Genomic DNA, 22,074 nt, shown 5'->3' on the forward strand with positions numbered 1-22,074 from the left:
GGGTCATTAGCATAGAGAAAGGGCGTTGATTTTTGAGGATTTATTTTATATCCTGCAACTTTGCCAAAGTTTTGGATAAGCTCTAGTAGCTTGGGGGTAGAGTCTATGGGATTCTTTAGGTATAGGATCATGTCATCTGCGAAGAGAGAAAGTTTGACTTAATTTTTTCCTATTTGGATTCCCTTTATATTTTCTTCTTGCCTGATTGCTCTGGCTAGGAATTCTAGTACTATATTGAAGAGCAGGGGAGAGAGTGGGCATCCCTGCCTTGTTCCTGATTTTAAAGGGAATGGTTTTAGTTTTTCACCATTTAGAGTTATGTTTGCTGTTGGTTTGTCATAAACTGCCTTGATTATATTCAAGAATGTTCCCTGGAATCTCAGTTTTTCCAGGGCTTTAAGCATAAGTGGATGCTGGATTGTTTCGAATGCTTTTTCCGCATCCAGAGATAAAACCATGTGGTTCTTTACTTTGCTTCGGTTGATGTGGTGGATTACATTAATTGACTTGCGTATATTAAACCAACTTTGCATCCCTGGGATGAATCCAGTTTGATTGTGGTGTATGATTTTTTTGATGACCTGTTGAAGTCTATTGGCCAGAATTTTGTTGAGAATTTTTGCATCTGTGTTCATCAAGAAAATCGGTCTATAGTCTTCTTTCCATGAGGATTGATTGATGATCGTTTGTCCCTTTCATGATAGCTATCTAGTTAAAAGCTCTGTCCTCCCTTTTCTTGTTCTAATATTCTGGTCAACTATTTAGGGTTCATTTCTCTGTCTGTATTGGGATCTTGATTATTTTCCCTGTATAGTACATCCTTGAGGATTTTCTGTAAAGCTGGTCTGGTGGAAATATATTGTTTCAGTTTTTCCTTACTGTGAAAGACTTTTATTTGACCTTCGGCTATGAATGAGAGTTTGGCTAGGTACAGAATTCTTGCTTGGTAGTTATTTTTATTTAGTGTTTGGTATACTTCATTCCAGGCTCTCCTTGCTTTCATGTTCTGTGCTGAGAAGTCTGGGGTAATTCTGATTGCTTTTCCTTTATATGTGATTGTTTTCTTCTCCCTAACAGCTTTAAGGATTCTTTCCTTGTACTCTACTGATCCTGTTTTGATCACAGTGTGTCAGTGGGATGTACTATTCTGGTCTGGTCGGTTTGGGGTTCTAAATGCTTCTTGTATCTGTATAGGCCTTTCCTTCTGGATAGTTGGGAAGTTCTCAGCTAATATTGTGTTAAATAGGTTGCCTATCCCATTAACTTCTTTCTCCAAGTTTTCCTCAATACCTACTTTTCTTAAATTGGGCTTCCTGATTGTGTCTTGAATCTCCTATAGCGATCTGTTTTGTTGATTGGACTGGATTTGTATTGATTTTTGATCTTTCTCCATAGAATATAAGGAATCTTCAGCTCCTGAGATTCGATCCTCTGCTTCAGTTAGTCGGAACTGTAGGCTAGCTACTTGATTTCAAATCTCTTTTCCTTCTGACTGGCCTTTCCTGTTGATTTCCATTCATTTCTTAGGTCCTGTATGGACTTTTTTACTTCATTAACATCACTACTTTGGTTTTGAGTATTGTCTCTCACGTCTTTAAGCTGGGTAGCTATCTTTTCATTTGACTCTTGAAGTTCATTGCCATGAAATTCTCCATTAATTTTTGCTTTGCCTCCTCACGCTCTAGAATATTTGACTGAAGAGATTCGAACTTTTCATTTATCATGTTCATCAGTAGGCTTTGTAGAGCATTTTGGCGGTTCTCTTCTATGTCTTTGATTGACTGCTCTGCTTCCTGCTTGTTTTGAGTGGGGGGTGAGACTTCATTGTTTGCCATCTTTCTTGTGTTCCTTCTGCCCATTTGGATTGGGAATGCCAGTCTACCAGCATCTGTAAGCACCATTTAAGACCCAAAGCAGACCTTACCAGGCACTGTTGTGTAAATCTTAGAAGTTCACAATTAAATACACATACCTTTTATACCTGTGTATAAAATTAGATTTGTTGTTTCTAACAATACAGTTTCAATATAACAACCAATCCTGAGCCCTGTATTCAGTAGTTACTTATTTACTGTTACAACCCAATGAGCAATTCTTGTTCTTATATTAAGTTCCTTTTGGACTGGCTTTCTCTATGAAACCCTTTGTTTCACTAGAATTAAGTGGGGATACCCTCTATCCAATAACCAGGTGTCAGTGGGATCTGGAGGACCTAGTAGTAAGTCAGGAGGGTAAGCTAGAGGTAATAAATAAACTAGAGTAAAATGTATGGAGGCGGGGTTATGATTTTGGTTTAGTTTCAGTGATGTGGAAATGTGAAGGAGAGTAGAATCAGTAGAAACAACAAGGTTAAAATGATAGACAGTGGAGAGTTAGCAGTAAAGAGTGGAGATGTTATTCATAGGAAGGTAATTTTTAAAGAAAGAGAATACATAGAGAGTAATAAAGAGAGAATACTGGAAGACAGATGCACATAACCAAGAAAAGTTATTTAAAAATATAAAATAAAAAGGAAAAACAGAAAAAGAAAGAAGAAAAAAATGATCAACTACAACAACAACAACAAAAGACAAAAAAAAAAAGATAGAACCAACAGGTGAAAAAGGGAAACATAAACAAACCAACGATGTTTCAGAAATGAAAATATAAGAAAAATAAATAAAAATGAAAGCTTAAAAATCCTTTGAGACAAGAAAAAAGAAGTCTTCCTTGTTTGGATGGGCTTTCTACAGTCTCTGGTTTTCTTGTGATGGTCTGCAGTCTATTCTGCCACTTGGCTCATTTGATGTGCCTTCAGTTTGCAGGGGTGGGTCTGTTCTGACCCTCCTCCCCTGTTGGTGCAATCCTGGGTCTCTGGTTCCCACAGCTTGCAGGAAATACTTTGGCATGCTCTGTCATTGGGGGCTTGAGCTGTCTCGGGAGCCATGGCTCTGCCTGTCTGCTGTGGGGCTGCTGCCTTTATCGCCTGGCTTTGAATAGGCTGCGGACTAGGCAGGGCAGGGCAACTCTGGCCTGGTTTACCAGGCTGAGATACTTGCCTGGGGGGGGTGGGGTTCAACCCTCCTGGGGGGGACGGCATTCTGGGCAGAACTGGGTATGGAATTCAGCTCTGTTTCAGGCTGGGAATTGGGGATCTAAATGGGACTGATTATCTGTCTCGAGAAGTTTGTTCTCCCATTTGGCAGTTCCGTGCCGCCGATAGCTGCTCACCTCTTTTGCTTTTTAATTTAGGAATTCCGGTGAGCAGGGCAGGCACCTCTAGCAGGGCCGAAGCCCAGGACACGCCTCCCACCTGGGTAGAGGCGTTCTCCTGGGCGGCGCTGGCTCTCAGTAATTTGTCCCTCTTGCCCTTCTTAAAGATGGCCACTTTGTCCTCACTTTTCCCAGGCGGGCTTTAGCTCCAGTCTGGTCTGATGCTTTGCCAGTGTCAAAGATGGCACTTTGCTCTCGCGGTTGGGGGAGGGGCTGCTCTTTGGGCATGAGTGAAACTGTCTTTCGTTGGCGTACTCATGCTCTCTCTGAGATTTTTGCCCACCCGTGCTCAGCCTGGGATCTGTATGTATGCTGCCATCTGGAGAATTTCTCCCTGGTCTCTGTTGAGCTGCGCATGGTGCGCACCACAGTGCCAGTGCCAGTACTAGTGTCACATTGGGACTCCGCCCGGAGTTGGAATCTGTGTTTTCAGACCAGCTAAGCTGACTTTTCCTTCCTGGCCGGAATCCCTGTACTGTTAGAATTTATTTGATCTATCTATCAAGCGGTAAAAGTTTCTCTGTGGTGGGAAAACTGCGCTGTTGGAGGGAGCTCAGCTATGACACTGCTGCTCCTCCGCCATCTTCTCCCGATCCCTTACATCATCATCTTGTTAAGGCCAAAGATAAAGATAATTCTCAAGTACAGAAATTAAAGGGATAATGAAAAAACACAGATTTCCAACATCCTTTGCATAAATGAAATGCAAGGCCGAAGGATATTGAATCTTATCACACTACTGTAACAGTGCCTATCAGCAAGAATAAAAATAACAAATGCTGGAAAGAATGAAGGGAAAGGAAATACTTCCACACAATTCTTGGCAATGTCATTGCATGAAAACACCATAGAAATGTTTGTAGTTTCCTTAAGAAAATATAAATAGATTCAGTATGTGAACCAATGCCACTACCTTGTGAGACAAGCTCATTCCATGCATACATGTATGTGCATAAATTAACCCTCTGCAGAGATAACATATGCTGCCTAGAATTTAAAAGTTAAGTAATAAAATCCAGTATATGGTTAAGAGCATAGAAGTACAAAAGGCCAATGGACACCTCATTAGAGTGTTTTTCCCCTATTATTTTAAAGTACATATGTATCTTTGTTTAAACCATCATGTAAATGGGCTTCCACTACTACAACTTTATGCAGAGTGTGTTCATTGCCCTGGTAGCTCTGGTCTTCAGCACCACTGTGGCTCTGCATGCAATTTGGGCCTAATATCTTTTGACTAGTACAAAACCTACAGTTGGGTTTTGATATTATTGGTTGACATAGTGAAGAATTTCATCAACTCCCACATGTTCTCAGACTAGTGCATCATGAAAAATAATATTTTTATCTATGTAAGTGTGTTTAGTAAAATTTACCTACAACAAAGTGAGAGATTAGAATGGAATTGGTTTTAGAATTTGTCAAAAATCACTAATACACAAATTCCATGCATAGACCTATAGAAGATGCAATATCACATTCCAGTGAATAATTAAGCAGGTGCATTTGTAAAGGCCTGTGCACATGGATATTTTATGGAAACCTGCCTGAATATACAGCAATGTTCTGTGTCTATTATGGATAGTGAGTTTATAATTTGACCCACTGGGTGTGATGTCCGGACAACTTCATTGATCACCTACTGGCATATATTTTTTTCTAGCCTTTTCACCATTCACCTGACTTGGAATTCTCTGATGTAATCCAGTTGTATCACCTGTAATGGCTTTCATGCAAGTAGTTTCTGGACACAGATGTTAGACCAAATCTATCAAAGTAAACTTCATCCCTAGGGCCCCATTAACTGTATTCTTGGAGGAAACAATAGCACCTAGGATTAAGAAGGAGAAACTGCAAACATGTTTTCCAGCTTGCATTTTCCTCCTGAATGTAAGACCTCAGATGTAGAGCCCAAGGGAAGAGTTTTACACATTCTTCCTGGAAACTTACAAGAGGTTCCATTTGAAGGTAGCTACAATAAACATCTCTGTGAACAAAAGGACACATTCACTTAAGTGAAGATATATGAATATATATACCTCAACCAGAAGAACTCACTTCCAGGCCAGATTTCAGCTTGGCAGATACTTCGGGGATGTGCCTCTTGACTTTCACATTCCTTCTTCTCCAGTTTCCCCTCTTTGTCTGTTCGTTGGTAGGCAGTAGATGCTTGTCTACCATGAAGCAACGAGCACATATGGATGGAGATGCGATGCTTGCTGGGTTTTTCCCTCTCTACACTTCGGGAACAGATGGCATTAACAAGGATACTTCAGGGAATGAAGAGAATAGGCTGTAAGGAATTCATCCATTTTTTCCATTTACTGTTCTGTTCTCAGGATAGGCAATGAATGAAGGATCTCTGGGTGCAGAGATGAGTGTTTTCTGTCTGCTTGCCCCTAGCAACCACCTTTATTGCACCACAAACAGCTCAGTTTCATTTTTTTATCTTCTATCTACTGTTGAGTAAATTTCTACCTACTAATAGAAAGGAATCAGGTTTCCTTCCTTGTTAGCTTCCCTTTCCAAAGCTGAAGGCACTTCCCTTAACTCCAGTATCTTCTCTACCACAGCTGTCACTGCAGAGGATGAAATAATGTATCTAGAAACAACTTGATTCAGTGTCATGACTTCTGCACTAAAAGCCAGCAGATACATTTCCTCTTCCACTCACAAGTGGTCTGAGAAATTGTCTTTGGTAACAATTATAATTTTAGGATGATGAAAATCTTCTTATTGTTGACTTCTGCCTCATCAGGCTACTAACTACTCAGGAGGCTAATATCTGAAGATCACGGTTTGAAGGCAGCACATTTATGAAAATTCCTGAGACATTTATCTCATTTTAATCAGTCAGAGCTGGAAGTGGAGATGCAGCTCAAGTAGCACAGGGACAGGCTTCAGCAAAAAAATTCAAGGACATTGTCCAGGCTCTAATTCCATGCCATGGGACACTGTCTCTCTGCTTGTCTCGCTCCCTCACCCTCTCTCTGCTCTGCTCATTTACTGTAGACATATAGTTGCTCTTTGAAAATCAGCAATGTGTCTTTGTTACTTCAGTTCAGATATCTGCACATGCATGTCCTTGGCTTTTGCTCTGTTGCAGGGGGTCAGACTGATAAATGGCTATACAAAAATAAAAAATGTGAAAGAAAAATATTTATACAGAACTGTAAGTAGCTATTCCAGCTGATTTGATACATAATTAAGGAGAAAATGTTCATTGCTTCCACCCTGTGTACTTCATTACATGTGTGGGTATGACAGGTAGCCTGAGGCACAAATGGAAGCATAAATTGCAGGGATAAGAATTATTCACGACCCTGATTTAGAAGACACAGGTCATTATTTGATTTGCCAGTAATGGGTTTTCTTATCTTGTGTTCTTTTGTGTTTATCCCGGGAACTGCATCTTTTTAGATGCTCATGTAATTGTTGCCTTGCTTCTGTGGATGTGTTTATTTACATCAATTGATTTGTGTATAGTTAACTAGATTTAAATCCCTGGAATGAATCCCATTTGATCCTACTATGTGAGTTTTTGGATAGTTGTTGTATAAGTTTGGCTGGAATTTTGATGAGAAGTTGTCAATTGATGTTCATCTAAGAAATTGGTCTATAGATCTTTCTTTGATGAGTCCATATCAGGGTTTTGGATAAGTGTTTCTTTGGCTTCAAAGAGTGACTTTTATAGCCATCTTTTTCTTTTGATTTAATTGAAGAGCTTAAGAAATATTTCAGGGAATTCCTCTGAAAACCTTACAGAACTCAGTTTTAGAAACATCAGTTCCTGAGCTTTACTTGGGCAGAAGGCCTTTTATTGCCATTTCATTTTTCTTTTCTTGTTATGGGTCTATTTCATTGGCCTTAATCTCTTTTATTAGCTAAGGCGTAACAATATTGTCTGGCAATTTTACCATTTCTTACAGATTCTGCAATTTGTTATGATAAAAGTTGGCATATTATTCTTATCCAATGTTCTGAATTTTGATGGTCTTGATTTCTAATGTTTCTCTCTAGTTTTTTGACTTGCATGTGTTCTCTTCCTTTTGTGATAAGATTTGCTAAGCGTCTGGCAATTTTGTTAATTTGTTCAAAGAACCAATCTGTTTTGTTAATGATTTCTAAGGTAGTTTTCCTCTTTATTTTGTTTACTTCTGATTTAAATGTTATTGTTTAGATCCAGTGATTTGAGATTAGACTGGTTCCTGTTGCTCAAAAGAATTAGTACTTATCATAAAAATACTGTTTTTAGGTTTCTCCAATTTGTGTTTGTAGGTACTTACAGCTATACATTTTTTCTGTGAATAATTCCTTAATGTGTACCAAAGGCACGGTTTTTTTAATGTGTTCATTTTGTTAAGTTTCATAAATATTTGAATGTTCCTTATAATCTCTTTAATAACCATCTGGTCATTTCAGAATATATCATTCAGTAATCATGTGTTTGAGAATTTTCTGTAATAGCTTTTCCTGCTGAGCTCTAATTTTATTTCATTATGATCTATTAGGATGCAGGGAATTATGACAGTTTTTTTTAATTCACAGAGATGTGTTTTTCGACCAAAAGTATGATCCACTTTGGAGAATATTCTTTGAGCAGCTGAGAGGAATACACATTTGATGACTATCGGTTAAATATTTAATATTCAACCCAGTTAAGTACTCAGTATTAAACTGGTAAGTTTGGTTGGTCTGTGCAATTATGGAGCTCTGACATTTCTTTGCAGAGTTTTTGCCTTGATGATCTATCCAGCAACAACAGTGATGTGTTGATACCACCATCAATGAATGGTGTTAGATCTATTTTTAGATTAAGAAGTTTTAGATTAAGAACTGTTTGTTTGGTGAAATTGTGTGCTACTGTATTTGGTGCATAAATATTTAGGATTTTGTAAGGTCCTTCTTTGTTTATTCTCAATAATTTTAAATTGAAATCTATTTTTTCTAACATTAAGATTGCTACTCCACCCTATTTATAAGGGTTATTTGCTTGAAAGACTTTTTTCCGGACTTTCAATTTGAGAATGTTCTTTTCTATTGGGAATATGGGTCTCTTGTATACAGCAGATGGATGGATGTAGTTTTTTTATTCAGTTACTCAATCTGGGTCATTTATTTGGAGAATTACGTCTATTCATATTGTGATTTGAAAAGTGTGTGATAACTCGACATAATTTCTACTTACTTTGTGGCTGTGCCTCATCTTTGCTAAGTATACTGATCTGGCTCTCTAATACATTGTATTCTTCCTGCCACTGTTGAATTCCGGTTTGTTTTCTATATGTAGGAAATATTTCGCTTGCTTTTCTATTGCTGGTTCAGTCAAGAAAATTAATTGAGGGGCTGGGGATATAGCCTAGTGGCAAGAGTGCCTGCCTCCGATACACGAGGCCCTAGGTTCAATTCCCCAGCACCACATATACAGAAAACAGCCAGAAGTGGCGCTGTGGCTCAAGTGGCAGAGTGCTAGCCTTGAGCGGGAAGAAGCCAGGGACAGTGCTCAGGCCCTGAGTCCAAGGCCCAGGACTGGCCAAAAAAAAAAAAAAAAAAGAAAAGAAAATTAATTGAAATTTTCTTCTTACACAGTTTTGTATTTTCCCCTCAGATATTAAGGAGTACTTTCCTGGGTACACTGTTTTTGATTGGTAGTTCTTTGACTGTAAACTGTGGTATACACCATTTTAGGCTTTCCTTGCTATAATTATCTCAGATCAGAAATTTGTAGTTATACTGACAGCTTTTCCTTCATAAATACTCAATTCTTCTTCCCTGATCATTTCCAAGATACTTTCATCAGTGTCTATAAATCTTGTGGGCCTTATAATGTGGCAGTAGCATGTTCTTTCCTGAGCTGGTCTGTTTGGACTTCTGTTGCTCCTTGTACCTGAATGTATCTACCCTTTTCCATGGTCAGGAATTCTCTGCTAGAATCTGTTAACTACGTTTCCTCTCACTTTCATTGCTTGCTCTTATCCTTCCTGAATTCCTACTGTTAAATTAGGACATTTGATTGATTCTAGAAATTCTTGCAAGCTTCTTTATTGGTTCTTGGGTTTGTTTTAGAAAACTCTCCTCTCCATATATTCTGTCTTCCATGTCATGTATGACGCTGTCAGCACTTGCTAATTTTTACAAACTTCTTTCCCTTTTAATTGATCATTTTTTATGGCTTGTATCATTTTACCGTAATCTTTTTTCGTTTTATATGGCCTTCTATTTTGTTTAATCTGTGTCTTCCCTAATATCTTCTACATAGAAATTATATTTCCATTTGATGCCTTTCCATCTTGTGATACTCATTTAGCATTCTCTCATGAATTTTTCTGATCACTTTAGTTAATTTCATCATGGTCAAGAATTGCTTTGTGGGCTGGGGGTATAGCCTAGTGGCAAGAGTGCCTGCCTCGGATACACGAGGCCCTAGGTTCGATTCCCCAGCACCACATATACAGAAAACGGCCAGAAGCGGCGCTGTGGCTCAAGTGGCAGAGTGCTAGCCTTGAGCGGAAGAAGCCAGGGACAGTGCTCAGGCCCTGAGTCCAAGGCCCAGGACTGGCAAAAAAAAAAAAAGAATTGCTTTGTGAATATTTTCTTTCCTTTCAAAAATATATTCTTCACAGTGTCTTTAAGACATTTTTAGAACTATCTTCTCAGGCCTTCTGGTCTGCACTACAGCCTGGTTATTTTCTGTGAGAATTAAGCTTCCTTTAGTTTCCATTTTTCGGTATTTCTTGGGATTCTTGCCATAGATTTTGAGTCATTTGTATTTCTATGTTGCCTCTGATGTTTCCTTCTTTGAAAAATTTATGTTCAATATATTAATTTCTTTAGAAAGTGAACACACATACACATGCCACTGTGCACAAGACAAGACAAAGGAGAAAGAAAAATACTTTCATCCTCTTTACTCCTCTATGTTCTTTCCAGTCTTTCAATCTAAATGCAAGAAAGAGTGTTGTGATTAGTTAAATTTCCCATGGTGGCCTTGGAAGTTGAATTTTGTCCCCAATTTTTGAGGTTTTTCTCTCCATAATGAGTGCCTTCTGATGGGATGAATGACTTTGGTTTCATTACCTTAATAAGAATAAGCTTCACTCACTGATAATTAAGCTCTTGTTCTGGTTGATATTGCAAGAAGAGCTGTTCATTTTCTTGCATTTGTGAGCAGAGTTTTCTATAAAATCTTCATTAAATGATGTTTTGATTCTGAAAAAATATGCTCTTAAATTGAAGATTTGTTAGTTAACTGGACCTGAAATATAATCACATAAAATTAACTGGGAGACTTGAAATGCAAGACTTCTCACACAGGCGCTGATAGTTATCCAGGGTGAAGACAACAAACCATTTGGTGTTCTCATGTAAACTTACTCCATGTTTAGTGAAAAAAATTTAATGTGGTCCATGCATATAGTAGTGGAGATGAAGCAAATTCTCTTTGAAATTAATGAAATTTCCAAATATGAATCATGACAAATTTACTTTATATCCTTACCTAATCCTATATACAAGCACAAGGCAATACATGTTTACTCTTTCCCATTTGTGGTAATGCTTTAACATATTCATGGGCAGAGAAGAAAGCATTCAATCCACCAGAGTCATAAGCTTGAAATAATCATACTGAATTTCTACCTTTATTATGCAGGTTTTTCTTCAAGAACTACCAGTTTGTTTTGGCCTTGGTTTTTGCTGTTGAAGAGATCAATAAAAACCTTGATCTTTTAAATAACTTAACTCTGGGATTTAGTATCTATGATGTTCAATATGGAAGACATACAGCACTTAAAAATCCCTTCATTTTCCTCTTTGGGAAGTACAAGCTTCCAAACTACAACTGTATGAGAGACAACAATCCTATAGCAGTACTGACAGGAACTACAGGAAAAATATCTTTCGAGATTGGTACACTGCTGGACCTCTACAGGTTTCCACAGGTGAGAGTGGGTGGGGTGGGTGATATTAAGAATATCGAATTAGCTGCCATTTCGGGTGTTGGGAAAGAGTGATAGAAAGAGACTGTATTATGAACCTGTCAATCCTTGTCATATCGAAGAGCAAGTATTTGAAGACAATGGGATTTCTATAGTCACATGGGTTTGGAAATGGGATTGAAAATTTAGATCAGACAAATTGGTATGGGGGGATTAAGTCTTTTCATTAATTTTCTTTGAAAAATCAGGAAATGGAAAATGACTTAAAGTGTCAAGTTATGTTGAGCTGTGTGCTGGAGGTTCTCTCTTGTGACTTAGTGACTTAGGAAACATATTTCTAATAAACCAGTAAGAAAGAGGCTGTAATGTGTGGTTCAAGTATTAGCATGCTAGCTTTGAAGGAACATGCCAAGAAGTGCATGGGGGCCTGAGTCCCTGACCTGTAGTCACATATACCCCCCCACCTTCCACATACCCATGCTCATGTCTAAGATTCACTGAATAAAAGAAGTCAGGCTCAGACAGAGAAAGGAGGAATATGTTCTCTCATATGTAATATTAAGTATAAAATATGAACATGATATATTAAAATATGTACACATGATCAATCTTACTAAATGATGGTACAACTCAGGGTAGAATTTCATGGTGCAACCTATCTGAAAAACAGACAGTACAAACATGAACACCAGAAAACTGAAGTATATCATCTCTGGAGTGTTGTTAGGTGTCATGAGGATGTGGAAAGAGGCATGTGAAGAAGCACTAGATTGGTGGGCAAATACAACATGATATTCCATTTATATATGTGTAAATGCCATACTGAAGTCAGGGAATATGTGGGATGGATATAGATGACAAGAGTTGTTAGAAACTGTGAAAAAAATCAAGAGGCATTGTACATGTTGATACAGTGTGCAATAATTTTAAAATTTATTTATTTTCAATTAGTAAAAAAAAGTCATGTCTTCTGCTTTATTCACATGGTTACATAACGGACATCATGACTGGGATTATGATGGATTAAAATCTTCTCATTCATGCAACATCCTGTTTTTGTTCCCTTCAGCTAACCTCTGGGCCATATGATTATGCCCTAAGTGACAAAAACAAGTTTCCTGGTCTCTATCAGATGGCCCCAAAGGATACATCATTAGCCAGTGCCATGGTCTTATTACTGCTTCACTTCAGCTGGAATTGGGTGGGACTGATAACCTTACAAAATGAGAGTGGTTTTTGGATTATTCCTGCTTTGAAAGAAGAAATGGCCAAGAACAGAGTTTGTGTAGCCTTTGAGGTAGCATTATCAAACCAGTCTATGTTAAATGATGTGAAATTCATGGCATATTATAACCAGATTAATAAATCTTCAGCAAATGTTGTCATCATATATGTTGATAATGAATTCCTACTATACTTAATGACATTTCTTGAGCAATTTTTAATAAAAAGCAAGGTTATAATCATGTATTCAGAGTGGGATTTAACCATGGGAAAGAGATATTTCATGCTAGGCTCATTCCATGTACCTCTCATTTTTACACACCATCACCCAGATGTTTCTGGATTCACAAATTTTGTAAAGGCAGTTACACCTTCCAAATACCCAGAAGACTTTTTCCTTGCTAGGCTGTGGTTTCTCTCTTTCAATTGCTCAGATTCTGAGTCTGATTGTGTAACAAGGGAAAACTGTCCACATGATGCCTCCTTGGATTGGTTGCCTGGGCACATTTTTGACATGACGATGTCTGGAGACAGTTACAATATATACAACGCTGTGTATGCTGTGGCCCAGGCTCTCCATGAGAAGCTTCTTCATCAAACAGAATTACAAGCAATGGGAAATAGGAAAGGGATCGTGCCTTCCCCTGAACAGGTAAAGCCTTCTGGATTGTAAGACAAACACCAAGAAGAAGTCACTTTGTAGAGCTGTTTCTTACTGTATGAAATTAAATAGTTCTGGGTTTTCCAAAACTCCAGATTCTATACTTTTTAAAATGTTTGTGAGATTATCGACACATATGTTCGTGTGCCCTTCAGGAAATCAGGCTTGTTACAAGAATAAGATATATTCCATGTTTCTAAAAGAAAAACATTATTTTTTCCAGTCCTGGGGCTTGAACTGAGGTCCTGCATACTGTCCAAGGCTTCGTTTTGCTCAAGGCTAGCACACTACCAGTTGAACCTCAGCACTACTTATGGCTTTCTTTTTTTAGGGATGTGATGCTGAGGAACTGAGCCCAGGGTTTCATGTGTATAGGGCAAGCACTCTACCCCTAGGCCATTATTCTCAGCCATCTAAAAATATTTTTAGCTACAAATATCCCCAACATGTTAATAATTAATGTTAATAACAAAACCATGTTTACCTCTAACTTTCTTGTCATTCCAAATTATGACATCCTGTACCTAATTATCTATATTTCTCATGTTATGAAGGTCTGTTCCATTTGACATATTAAAATTTACCAATCTTGATATTCTCTATACTGACCGCAGGACCCTGAGAGTGAGTGCTGCCTCTGCATTGTCTGTACTAGGTAACTCACTGCCCTCCCTTCCAGTCATAGCCCTTTTCCTATCTTCTGGGTACTTCTTACAAACTCTGGTGCTCCCTGGGTGAGATCCATCTCCTTGAGAGAGAATCCCATGTACTTAACTCCTGTTTTGCCAAACTTACTTGTGTCTTACACATCTTTTTCTTCCAAATTTTTTTCACTAACACTAGTTTCCAGACTTAGAACTGGGTAAACATTTCTTCATAAGTCCATTTTTTGGCCTTTCTTCCTGACAGACTCACATTCTAAGAACTCCTACTCTACCCTCTGAAATCCCCTATAAACTCAGATGAAACCTCATTCGTTCTCACCAAAGGGGAGAAACTGACACTTCTAACACCTCAATTTACACCATTCCTTTCTTCTCTATTAAGAAGTGTTCTTAACGAATGTTCAAGGACATATCCTGTCTGAAACTAAATATCAATCTTGTAACTTTGAATAATCCCCCAAAGAGCACACTTTGCAACATCATTTTATACATTCGATTTTGGAAATGTCCCCTGGTGAACATAGGTGGTATCATTTCCTTTTCTTTGTAATATGCCATACAGTCTGAGAATTACTGTAGTGAATCTAGCCATTAACAGACACTCTAGTTGAGGGGCAACTCCATTAGGCAAACCAGCCATAATGGCCTGTGATAATACCCCATTCTTTCTCTTTTCTAAGCTTCCCTCTTTTCAAGAGAATCATACTATAATCATCAAGACAAAAATGTTCCTAGTTGTGTTTTCCTGCTTATCCAAGCTGTTAGCTAATACAATGGAAAAATATACGGAGCAAGCATAGATGCTAAGCCACAATGGGAATTGATAATTAGTCCATCCATTCTCTATCATCATAGAATATTTCATCCCCAACAGGAACATTATTAATCTAATTATTTAATATTAATTGCAATAATTAAAATTATTAAACTATAGCTTTTTAGCAGGTACCTTGTTTCCAAACTTAACTTGTAGACATAAATAATGAGTGTTTCTTTCAAACCCTAAAAGTAGCAACTACCTGTGGAAATAAGACTGATAGGTCCCATACTTGTGAGACCCTTGTGTGCAAACCCTGCCTGCTAACATACCTAGCATATGTACCCTGCTGTTTCATGGACTGCCCAAAGGGACCTTGGTGACAACCTTTTCCAGAGGAGATTGCTAACTATAGACAGATATGATGAATGCCATCTAGAGGCCCCAAGGTATAGTGACCAAAGATCACATTGCCTGTGCAAGCTTGTTCATCTACTCTTAGCTAAATAACAAATAGCAAGTGGTGAAGGCTCTAAAAAGAAAAGAAAGAAAATGAATAAATAAAATTTATCAGTCTCAAACTATAGACATTCATAAAAATAGTGGAAAAATGTAGTTAGGTGTCTGAGAATTGCCTCACTCATGATTATTTACATGGAATTGGTTTCTCTTGAAGCCTTTTATTTCCTTGCTGATTGAGCAGGATTCAGAAAGATTTTTTTATTCCTCCATAGATTTTCTTCTAGGATATTTCTTTATATGTCTCTTCCATTCTTGAATTCTGAATGAGAAATTTAAGGCAATAAAGAGCTTCTCTTAGTGCAGGTTTTGCGTCTGAACTGTGGGATATACTTCATAAGACAACATATCTGTTTCAGCTACATCCTTTTCTGAAGAACATCTACTTTCACAATCCTGCTGGAGATCAAGTGCTTCTGCATGACAAAGGGAAATTGGATGCAGAGTATAACATTATGAACATTTGGAATTTTCCAGAAGGTCTTGAACTTGAAGTGAAAGTAGGAAAGTATTCTCCATATGCTTTACATGGCAATCAATTATCTTTATCAGAAGACATGGTAGAGTGGGCCATAGAGACTACAGAGGTGTGTTGGATCTAAATATAATGAGTTTAAAGACATATAAGCAAAAAAAAATTCACCCTTGACATTTGCAGCTAGTTGGATGTCAGCATCTTACTTCTGTCATACTAGCTAATTACCTGGCTGAGATCTGAAAATCTGGTTGAAAGCCTGTGTAACTCTATGTCCATTAAGTGTTGGTAAAGCTTGAAGTGGAGCTCTGGGTCAAGCATTAGAGGGATAACCTTAAGGAACAATGCTCATATAGACATAATAGGCTCTCATTTCAAGAGGTAGTTCTAACACATACACAAAAATGTATTCCTTGTATGATCACTTAACTGAAGTATTATACATTTAAATATTTCTATTTAAGAAATTTTATTGACTGACTGTTGAGCAGGAGAGGAACAAAATAAATAAAGATGGCTGGGTTCTGGTGGCACCTGCATGTAATCCTATCTACTCAGGTGGTTGAAAACCTCTGATCTAAGATAACAGTCTGGGGCTGGGGATATGGCCTAGTGGCAAGAGCACTTGCCTCGTATACATGGCCCTCGGTTTGATTCCCCAGCACCACATATACAGAAAATGGCCAGAAGTGGCATTGCGGATCAAGTGGCACAGTTCTTGCCTTGAGCAAAAAGAAGCCAGGGACAGTGCTCAGGCCCTGAGTCAAAGGCCCAGGACTGGCAAAAAAAAAAAAAAAGAAAGTTGTACTTTGGTTTTTCTTCAGATCATATAAATATTTCACCTTTTACTAAGATAACAGTCTGTTTAATGCTCATCTGGGAAGAAAAGTCTGTGAGACTCTTATTTGTATTAACTAGCACAAAGCTCAATTGGAGGCTTTGCTCAAGGGGTAGAATGCTAAAGTTAAGCAAAGAAATCTCCAAGGTAGTGACTAGAGTTCAAGTGTTCAAGAGTTCAAGTGACTGAGTTCAAGTCCCAGGAGTGGCTTGGGGAAAAAAAAAGTTTACAGTGTGTTTCAAAATATTTATTGAGAATTCTATCATAAAATCTAAATTGCATTTTTATTACCACTTTTCATTGCTCTGGCAAACTACTGGAGCATACACCTTATGTGTTTTAAAGGTTTATTTTGCTCCATTATGGAAGTCCTATTTAGTGGTTGGTTGTCAGTTACTTAGGCATCTTTAGTGAGAGGAATCAGTGAAGGAGCCTGAGCTAAAAGAATATTCTTACTGTATGGACACTGGATTAAGAAGATATGATGGTTCTGCAGTTCACATAACCATGAAATGTAAGATCTGTGCATTGTCTTACAGCAGTCTACTAAAGATTCAAAGAAAATTTGTTTTACTGGGCTGGGAATATGGCCTAGTGGCAAGAGTGCTTGCCTGGCATACATGAAGACCTGGGTTTGATTCCTTAGCACCACATATAGAAAATGGCCAGAAGTAGCACTGTGGCTCATGTGTTATCGTGCTAGCATTGAAAAAAATGACAGGGACTGTGCCAGGGCCCTGAGTTCAAGGACTAGGACAGGCCAAAAAAATATTTTACTTACTACTCATCAGTCACAAATGAGAAGGAAACAACATATAATGACATGAAATCAAGGAAACTCCATTGAGCTGGCCAGTAGGACTTAGTTTCTCACCATTAATCTCTAACTTTTAAAGGAGTTGCAACTCTCAGTATTTCAAAAGTCTAGATAGAGCATAAGCCTTTTGTGGTATGATATGGAATCTATAACAGAACTCAATGAGAAGACCAGATTTCTGTACATACAATACAATTCGTAATGATCCTGTTCTTTAAAAAAAAATGGAATTTTGGGAATGTCAGCTAAAAGTCTGAATATTTATGGGCACATATCTTATTTCCCTCAGCCTCCTCATTCTGTCTGCAGTGAGAGTTGTGGTACTGGCTTCAGGAAATCTCCTCAGGAGGGAAAGGCTGTCTGTTGCTTTGATTGCACCCGTTGCTTAGAGAATGAGATGGCTAATGGGACAGGTAAGTTCATGACCTAGGAAGAACATTATATATTCTCACTGTCTCTCCCAATGTCCCTGAATTTATGCAAAGCAAAAGTTGTTTATTAGAATTGTAGCATCAAAGTTTTTCTTCCTTTACTTGGTAATTTAATTGTGGCTATAAAAGACACCACTCCTTGAAAAAAAATGATGGAATCTGAATTATGTGTAGAATTATTTTTTCCACTCTCTTATACCAATGTTTGTTTAAGTAACATAAATGTAAGTTTAACATGTATCCTATTAAGTTGAAGCCTTGTTAAAGATAAATCCTCCATTTTCTTTAAAATGAGTTTTAGAATACAAAGAAAACAGATATCTTGCACAGCTTTATTTCCTACTGCAATAGAACAAGGGCTGTGGGTTGTGTTTTGTGTAAAAATCAGGCAAGAGGTCATACTCAGCATGAATTTAGAATTTCAAAGAGCAATTTGATTTTTGGTTTCCCACTGCTTTACAGGTGAGTAGCAATGGCAAATATAATCACTGCATGGAAAAGATAAGTGGCTCCCATTTATATTGGACAGAGACTTGTAGGGAAATACATGCCCTACTCTGCACACTTTTCGATGAGGGGTTGAGTAGTGCTCCCAAAACTGAAAATAACTATGGTACACTAAAAGGCATAAAAAATATATTTTTGGATATTAGATATAGTAATGAGTAATAAATGTGATAGTCACTTATGGGAAAAAATAAATAAGAGAGAATGTGGGAATGTTTGTTGAAATATGATGAAGACATAAAATAATATTGAACATATCTGGTAATATTTGGTTATGTTTACAATTAAGTTCAATAGTATTGACATGTTAGGATTATCAGTGTAGGAATTTCCTAATCTTCTTATAAGTAGTGAGAAGGGACTAATGGTTACTTGACTTCCTTAACAGATATGGAACAGTGTATGAAGTGTCCAGATTATCAGTATGCCAACACACAGAGAAACCAGTGCCTCCAAAAAGCTGCAAGTTTCCTGGCATATGGAGATCCCTTGGGGATGGCTTTGGCCTGTATGGCTATTTGTTTATCTACACTCACAGCTGTTGTTCTTGGGGTCTTTGTAAAATATCAGAACACCCCCATTGTCAAGGCTAATAACCAAGCTCTCAGCTATATCCTGCTCATCTCCCTCATCTTCTGTTTTCTCTGTTCCTTGCTCTTTTTGGGCCGTCCCAACACAGTCACCTGTATTCTACAGCAGACCACATTTGGAGTTGTGTTCACTGTGGCTGTTTCTGCTGTCTTGGCCAAAACTGTGACTGTGGTTTTGGCCTTCAAGTTCACTTCTCCAGGGAGAAGGATGAGGTGGCTACTGTTATCAGGGGCTCCTAACTTCATCATTCCCATCTGCACCCTGATCCAGGTGACTCTCTGTGTACTCTGACTAGTGTATTCACCTCCCTTCATTGACACAGACGTACACTCAGAATATGGTCACATCATCATCCTGTGTAACAAGGGTTTCCTCTTTTTTTTCTATTGTGTCTTGGGATACCTGGTATTTCTTGCCCTTGCCAGCTTCACTGTGGCGTTCCTGGCCAGGAACCTGCCTGACATCTTCAATGAAGCCAAATTTCTGACCTTCAGCATGCTGGTATTCTGCAGTGTGTGGCTCACCTTCTTGCCTGTCTACCACAGTGCCAAGGGGAAGGTCATGGTGGCTGTGGAGGTCTTCTCCATCTTGGCTTCCAGTGCAGGGCTCTTGGGCTGCATCTTTGCCCCCAAGTGCTACATCATCTTTTTAAGGCCAGATAGAAATTTCCTGCACAGCTTCTGGGACAGAACCCGGACTAAGAGGAATCATCCGTCTTTGGATGAATCTTAGAAATTTGTTGAAGTGTAGAGAAATTGTATAGTATTTCCACTTTTTTCTATATATTTTTGGTTCATTATATTTTCTCTGTATATCCAATCATTTCCACTGGTATATATATTCGCTGTTACTAGTTTTCTAATTGTGCTTTCTTAATAATTTGCACAAAATGTCTATTTTGCTGCCACTTTTAGATCTTGGACTTTAAGTCTGAGTACTGTCCCTGAGATTGTTTGCTTTTTTGTTTGTTTACTTTTGCTGTCTTTGTTTTTTGTTCAAAGCTAGTTCTTGAGCTATAGCTGCCATTTTGACTCTGTGGTGGCCTTTTTTTCACATTTTCAATCTGTTTTGTTGGATAATTCTCCCATATCCTCTCTGATTCCATTTCCTCTCTCTTTCTTTTCATCTCCTTTCTTCTTCCTCCTCCCTCTCTGATTTCTCTATATTGTTTTTGTTGTAGGGAGTACAGCTGACTCCATCTTGATTAGGGAAACATGGTAGCAATTGTGAAAATGAAGTTAAATATTCGCTCACCCTGACCCCCAAATTCTGCTTTTGTAAATAGCTTACTTAACTTGTTTCTTGCTTGCTGTACCCTTGTGTCAAATCCCTGCAACTATGCTGAGGTTTTACACTTATAAACCCCAGCTCAAGTACTGTTAGTTGTCACAGTTTTGGTGCCTGAGTCTGCACTGTGACCCTAGCCTGTCAGCCTGCTCTTTTTTAGGGTCACAGTTTCAACTCCTGAGTCTGTGCTGCATACCTAGCTGGTCAGTTTGCCTTTTGCTTCCCCAATAAATCCATCTTTTTGCATGAGACTGTCTCTGAGTGGTGGTCTCTCGGAGGTACATGGAATCTCCTCCCTCAAAACCCGTAACAGTTTTAAAATTTCAGGAATGGGTTCCATATATTACAAAATACACTTCAATTTTATATCATAATTTGTTGTCTTTATGAAATAATAGCTGAACGAAGTAGAGATTCATAATAGTTTTTTGAATTTTCATTTAACAAATTGAAAAATATAATACATAGAAAGTTATATACATTTTATCTATGTCTATATACATTTTTTTGGTATCACCTGATGTTTTATCTACTGGTAGCAAATAAATGTTACATTTCTGATATTTAAATTTTATAAGAAATGCAATATTCCTTATTAAGCAGACAGAATTTTTGGGTTCTATACTATATTTAAAGAACCACATGACTACTAAGACACATGGTCATATAATAGCATGGCTTTCTACTCTCTTCTATGGGTCATTGCACCTTTATTTTTTCTGAAACTTGTATTCCTTTTTTAAAATTTATTTTTATATCTTTATTTCATTCTACTGAGGTTTTCAATTCGACATGTCAATTTATGAGTATTATGACATTTGTTTTCTACTATGTGAGTGTTTATATGATAACAATGAACTTTTATTGCTTTAGTTTTAAATTGGAATTTTTTGTCAAAAAGACCCCACATTGTGTATATATTCCTTTCTAAAAGTATACTATTTACTGTATATTCCTAAATTACTAGTAATTTTATTATGAGATGGTGAAATATTCAGTTTCTATTAAAGTTAACATTTTATCTTTCTTCTTGATTTAATAATTTTATCCCCACAATGGCATTTTTATTGAGCAGTAAAACTCTGATAACTCATTCAGTAGCAAGTTGTTAAGACTCATCACAGCATGAGAGATCCCCACCTATCCAGAACTTTTTATTACCATGCTGGTGATAAAAAAAAAAAAAAGACACAGCCAGTTACGGGTGGCTACCTGTAACTCTAGCTGTTCAGGAAGATGAGATCTGAAAATAGTGATTTACTGTCAGGCCAGGCAGGAAATTCATGATACAGTTATCTCCAATTAACCACCAGAGAACCAGAAGTGGAATTGCTGGTGAAATAGTTATAGTGCTAGCCTTGAGCAAAAGAGAGAACAGGGACAGCACCTGTGCCCTGAATTTAAGCTTCAACACCCTCTACCCATCCCCCCAAATGACTCAGGTAAGCAGTAAGTTCTTTCACAAAAAAATCCATAAAAAGATAGAAAAATCAAACGTGTTTTGGTGATCTGCAGAAAGATTAGAGAAAACCAATTTAAAAACACTCCAGACGGTTTATTTGTAGTTTCTAAATAATCTAATGTCTACAAACCCATAGCAGATTACAGCAGGACTGGAAGATGCCAGACTATTGCTGCAGAACTCCTGATATTGTTGCTTGTAGGCCATGATGCTTCTTGTTGTCGAAGAAAATCCCTGGAAGTACCACTTCATAACTCCAGCTCTCTAGTAAACATTGGCTGCTACTTGTCCAGGTTCACAAAGGAGAACTACAAAGCAAATTATTTCCCCTAATATTAGGACCAAATATGACATACTCAAAGCAATGTTACCAGGAAATTTAAGCAAGGCACACATTTTTTGAGAGTACTTGCACCTCTCTTTAAAGTTTGCTGTTAAAATGAAGAATACACCATATATCTATGTTTGATAGAAGATAGCTGTTGAAAGTGAGGAGATACATTCTCTATTAGCCCTCTATTCTTCAAGAAAAGGTATGAACTACAGACAACGTTGTAGATACCAAAGCCATACCATGAAGCCATGGGAAACTGAATTATGCTACAATAGCTAGATTATGAGTACTGAAATTAAATAAAAAGCAGCCAGTTA

At 37.8% G+C, this 22,074-nt stretch overlaps 1 pseudogene; it reads left to right on the top strand.

The window, feature by feature from the left end:
* Positions 1-19,406, top strand: part of LOC125344986 — a 48,038-nt pseudogene extending 28,632 nt beyond the window's left edge.
* The last annotated feature ends 2,668 nt before the right edge of the window (positions 19,407-22,074 follow it).

Source organism: Perognathus longimembris, unplaced genomic scaffold (genome assembly GCF_023159225.1).
Source record: "Perognathus longimembris pacificus isolate PPM17 unplaced genomic scaffold, ASM2315922v1 HiC_scaffold_5069, whole genome shotgun sequence".
NCBI lineage: Eukaryota > Metazoa > Chordata > Mammalia > Rodentia > Heteromyidae > Perognathus > Perognathus longimembris.